Genomic DNA, 6,000 nt, shown 5'->3' with positions numbered 1-6,000 from the left:
GCAATATATTTTATTTATAACCAAGGTCATTTCCTTATGTTCTACAAACACCGCTCCTAATTTCTTGCCAAAAGGTTATTCCAAGGTGAAGCTAGTATAATCTCCTGGCATTAGACACTTCACTACAATTACTTCATGTGAAGGAAGCATTTTCATCTTAATATCATGGTCATGAGGTTGGGGTCTACAGCCTGACTAACTCTGAACGGGACCTGCACAATTCATTCTAGTTTTGCCTCAACTGATCTGTCTCATTTGATCAAACACCAGTTGTGTTCTTGCTTCACATTGTTCTTAAGTGGAAGAAACTAATCACTCTGGCTTTCTTCTTCTTCTCCTTCTCCTCCTCCACTTCCTCCTCCTTCTTTTTCTTTTAAGTTTATCTATTTATCTTTAGAGAGAGAGAGGGAGAGAGAGAAATCAAGAGAGAGAGGAGAGAGAGAGACAGAGACAGAGACAGAGAGCGCACAGACCGGGGAAGGGCAGGGAGAAGGAGAGACAATCTCAAGCAGGCACCTTGCCATCAGCACAGAGCCTGATGTAGGGCTCGAACCCACAAAGTGTGAGATCATGACTTGAGCCAAGGTCACGAGTTGTGCCACCCCAGATGCCCCATCCTCCTCCTCCTTCTTACAATTTCTTTTTTTTTTTTTTTTTAATTTTTTTTTTCAACGTTTATTTATTTTTGGGACAGAGAGAGACAGAGCATGAACGGGGGAGGGGCAGAGAGAGAGGGAGACACAGAATCGGAAACAGGCTCCAGGCTCTGAGCCATTCAGCCCAGAGCCTGACGCGGGGCTCGAACTCCCGGACCGCGAGATCGTGACCTGGCTGAAGTCGGACGCTTAACCGACTGCGCCACCCAGGCGCCCCCCTTCTTTACAATTTCTAATCTTTATAATATCTTACTGACTAGCATATGTTTCCCTACATCCACGAATATAATACATTAATTTCTACATTAAATTTCTAAATATAACATTCATTTTGTATGGTTATGACTTCCCCTAATACGTCCTCTCCTACTCTGCATCACATTCATCTCCTTCTCATCAACACCAATACTTGATTACGCACCAAGCATCATACACAGTCAAGGACATTCAGAACTAAAAAAAAAAAGATACTTTTACCATCAAGAATATTCTAGAAAAGATAGAGGGATAATAACACATTAAAACAGTATAAGTAATTATAAAATTCAAATTTGGATTGCTATAAAGGGAACTGAAGAGGTGCATTTTAAAATAAAATTCAAGCATGAAGGGAATATATCATACAATAAGCTGATGCCAGCTTATGCAGAACTTTGTTGGGCAATAGTAAGAAAAAAATAAAAATCAATATAATTAATAAAATAATAGTAAAATTAAGAATAATTAGATAGCAGAAGGTATGTTGAAAACTAAAAATATAACACTGAGATTTAAAAAAAAAGAAGGCATGGAAAGTCAAGGAAATACGTACATTAAACAATCAAAAAAGATATACATTAATAATCAAAGAGAATATATTTTTAAAAAATTAAAGGATATTCAAGATTTCCATTATATTAGTAATAAAAATTAAATAAAATGATACTAATAAAAACATATGGAACGAAATTATCAAGAAATATAACAATAATTCCTATAAATGGTAGACATGTGCCTCTACATATAAGAGCTGACAGAGGGTCTTGTACGATAAAACAAAAGCATTCTACATCAAAGAATACCATCTTGAATTTTCCTCACATCAGGATAAAGAAAAAAATTAATAATCATCAGAGAGTAAAAAAGTCTCATACAAAGGAATAAGAATCACATATCACAGAATTCTCTATAGCAACAGCCAGAAAAACATGGACTTAAGCCATCACAATTCTGCAAGTACATGACTTTCAATTAGAATTCTGCATTCAACTCGTTTATCACTTAATTGGGGTGAGGGTGAGTAAAATAAATTCTTGTTTAGACATGTAAAGATTCAAGAAATATACAGCCCATTTTTCCTTTCATGGAACTACTAGAAGATGTGTTTCAGATAAACAAAGAAATAACCAAGAACAGGGAATAAATTTAGCAGAAGAAGGAAAGAAAAGGAAATCTCCAGGATACAGGAAGTCCCAAAGACAGAGTAGCTCCAAAAAGCAAATGGCCCAGAACGGCACAATAGGATGAAAGATGGTCTTCAGGATAAAATGGAAATGATAAAATCTCTAGTGGAATAGAGGTTGTAGAAAATAATACTCTTGGTAGATTGATAATGAAAAAATAGGCACATATAAACAATGTAAATGGAAAATGAGGCAAATATTAATCAGGAAAATAAATGATGTAAGTGATACAATACATATTTTACACAACTTTCCTTAGCAGTGGGTAAATATTTATATTGTCACATCATACAAAGACAATCAATTTAACCAGAAAATTTGACTCAAGTCCAAAATTTTAAAGGGATTTCAAAGGGGGTGGTACAAAAGGAAAGTAAAATCCTGATCTTCCATAAGAGGAAATCATTAAATAATGATTAAAATGGATGCACAATAAATAGCATTATATGCACATGATTTATACAGCAGAGATAATAACCAAAGATAAGGCAAAAAGAGTAAAGTCAGAACTCCTAGGGAACAGTCTTAAGGGCGGGGCAAGAGAACAACAGAAAGGTGCTATTTATTTTTACATAAACTTTTAGTACAATTAGACTTTCTAAAAAAGTGGCATTTCATTGATTAAAATAAAAAACTGATAAACTATTAATATGACAAAAATAAATAAAGTATACATATTATAACATAAACCTTTAAAACTCAGAAAGATATAAAAAGTCCTATAAATCCCACAACCTAAAATAATGACTATTCCCACAAAATATTTTCATATGTTTTGAACATAACTAGTAGCATACTTAATATGGAAAACATTTATACCTACCAATTATCTCCCACCCAATTACTGTTTATCAAAAAGATAATAAATAGTGCTATGATATTTAATACAGATAATATAATGCTCTACTCCAATATTAATACTATGGACTCAAGCTATTTAATTTTTTGAGAATGCAAATGTGTATGTATGTACACACACACATATGTTCAAAATGTACAGGTATAACAAGTGAAGAAGCGATGTCCCCTGTTCTAAATTGAGTAACAGTCCATTCTGTTGCAGTTGTCTGAGAGAAAGTGTTTCTGGCAGAGGGACAAGCCAGATCAAAAATCTGTGAGGTGGGAGCAAACTGAAACATTTGAGAAACAATCAAGAGGGCTGATGTAGGTGGGGCAGAGATGGAGGGAAAGAAGAGTTGGTGGTGAAGTCAGAAGAGTAATGCCTTCTTTTGTCACACTGAAAGGACTGGCATGTTTTCTGATTGACTTGGGATAGCTCACAGTTTTGAGGTGGGGAATGACAGGGTCAAATTTACACTTCATCAGTTTCAATCTGGTTGTCTTATTGGGTTCAGTATTCCAAGTCACAGTAATAAGAGCTTCAGCCAGAGTATTAAAGGTAGAAAGTTAAGAAATGGTCATTTTCAGGATACATTAATGAAAGGCAGAGATGTCAGGATTTTCTCACATTAAAAGTCAGTATCTTTACTTCCTCTTATCTCCAGATCATCAATTTTTTTTAAATGATCAAACTGCCTTCCAAACTGCCTTTAAAATCAAAACTCAGGATTCCAGATGTTTTTCATACTTTTCCCTGCTGTCATTGAGGTTTTATGTGATGAGTCTTATGTGCTAGTTTTTTAGTTCTACCCTTCCCCCAACACATACCCAGCACAACAATGAAAAAAAGCTGTTCGACATCATAAAACTGTGAAGGCATTAACTCACACCTAACATCCATGGAAGCCTAATGACACAGAAAAGATCTGGCAGGGATCCTCAGAGGATTGCTAATTGATATGAACACAAGTTTCTGATTAGGAACGTTATGTTATCTAGTTTTATACACAATTATCTGCATTTCTGGTTTGTTAGAGACTTTGAAAATATAATTATTGGTTAAAACCTATTGATTCTCAGAGGTTATATATAAAACTTCGACTTTCAAACTGGGAGCTATTCCTTATATCTGTGCCTGGCTACCCCTCCACCCCCTGAATTGCAGTAAACAATTGCATCTTCCAGGGATAAGTTAATAAAAGCATCTATGTTTGAAGCATCCTGGGTAGACTGTATTGAGTCACATCAGACAAGGCATGAGCAGGCTTTCTGTGATGCTTTTCTGTGGCTTCTAATAATCAGTGCCGTGAACAACTAAGATGGAAAAGAGTGTTCTGGAACTTGGTTAGATTCGAAAAAGACAAAGCTCTTCAGGTTTCAAAACAATTATACGTGCATGCTCTATGCATCCCATTTTTTTAGATGAAGAGAGGTAGAGACTGAATAATCTAACCAGGATCACACAGTACACAAATGTAGTCACTACATGGAAAATGTTGCGATAGCTATTTTCAGCTCTATAAATTTTCAAGGTTTTTTTCTTCTATAAAACAAAGACCTTAATGGTATCTACCTCAGAGTTGAACTGTGAAGATGAAATGAGTAAAAATGTTGTAACACACTTAATATAGTCCCTGGGCAGACTGTCACTGAGTAACCATTAATATTCTGATAAGAACTTCATTGTACTGAAACTGACAGTAAGAAACCCTCTTTGTTATACTCATTTCAGTTTGATTCTGCACAGAGTTTCCTTCTGTTGGAGAAAAGCACATTTTAAAGTCAGAAAAATAAGGCAATACATGGCAAAGTGCTTGGTGGATGATGTGTGCCCTGGAGGTGCTGAGGTTTGTTGTATTATAAATAATACTGTTCACGTTATCCCTCCTGAGTTTCTGCAGCATGGAAAAGGTAATAATGTGTAACTGATGGAATTTCAAATAAAGCATTATTAAAATATTTGTTCAGTGACCTTTTTGCTCTTTACCTTTTGTCTTCTTGTGGCTGTTAACATTCCGGTGCGATCTCCATCCATCCTACACATTTCTTTCAGTTCCACTCACGATGTCCTTTAATTGGTTCAAGCCATCTATTTTATTTTCTCTTTGGAACTGAGAAAAGATATGTGATGGTACTTGTTAAGAAGTTTATATTCTAGTTAGGAGGTCCAGGTCTGAAGAAAGACCTTAAAAGGGAATAAAACATCAGTCAGCTTCTCATGGTGTATGAATTATAATAAGTACTTTGGGAGGACCTTTTGCGTTCCACAACCTAGCAGGTGCCAGATGGTAAAAGCCTTCCTTGGTACTAAAGGATGCTTTGCCTGTGTGGGGTGCTAAATCTGTCAGTGGTATTTATTCCTGACAATCGAGAATGCTGAGACAGTCTATAAACCTATTTACATATTTACGATATTCTCAGGATATAATTCACAGATTGGAAAATTTTAGATGAAAACAGCAGAGGAGGGCAGAAACAAGAAAGCATAATTTTTCAGGAAAAATGCTTAAAAGAACAAGAAAAAATATCTTCTCATGATCCATGGATTAGGGATGACTCAGAACATCCTCATGAGAACAGTCTGTTTCTACCAAGGCATAAATTCAAGGTGGCTCACAGAACTGAAATCTTGCTTCGTCAGGATCTATGTCAGGGAACACTGGTAGGGGTAAGTGGGTACCTGTTAAGTTTACCAGGACATGAATATTCCAGACTCTAGGCTTATGATGCAAAGAATCAGATTCATTAAGAGCCTTCTAGGCAAAGAATACTGTCTTTAGAATACCATTAGATTTATAAAATTAAGAATAATAGTTCTGGAAGTTTCAGTTTCCTAGAGAACAGATTTACAAAAATAATGAAATATACCTTAATTCTAAAGTGATATCACCTATGAATTTATCTTTTTCTAAACAAAGGGGTAAATAGCACATTAACATTAGTATCTCAAGGCCAGAGGAGGGCAATGGAAAGAAAAAACATATTTCAAATGAAACAGAACTAAAGGAAGGTAGGGGACCCATAAAGTTGTATGTTTAAAAAATATCTAACTGGATGAAAAT

Source organism: Lynx canadensis, chromosome B3 (genome assembly GCF_007474595.2).
Source record: "Lynx canadensis isolate LIC74 chromosome B3, mLynCan4.pri.v2, whole genome shotgun sequence".
In the NCBI taxonomy this organism is placed as follows: Eukaryota; Metazoa; Chordata; class Mammalia; order Carnivora; family Felidae; genus Lynx; species Lynx canadensis.
This window is presented reverse-complemented; position numbering follows the sequence as displayed.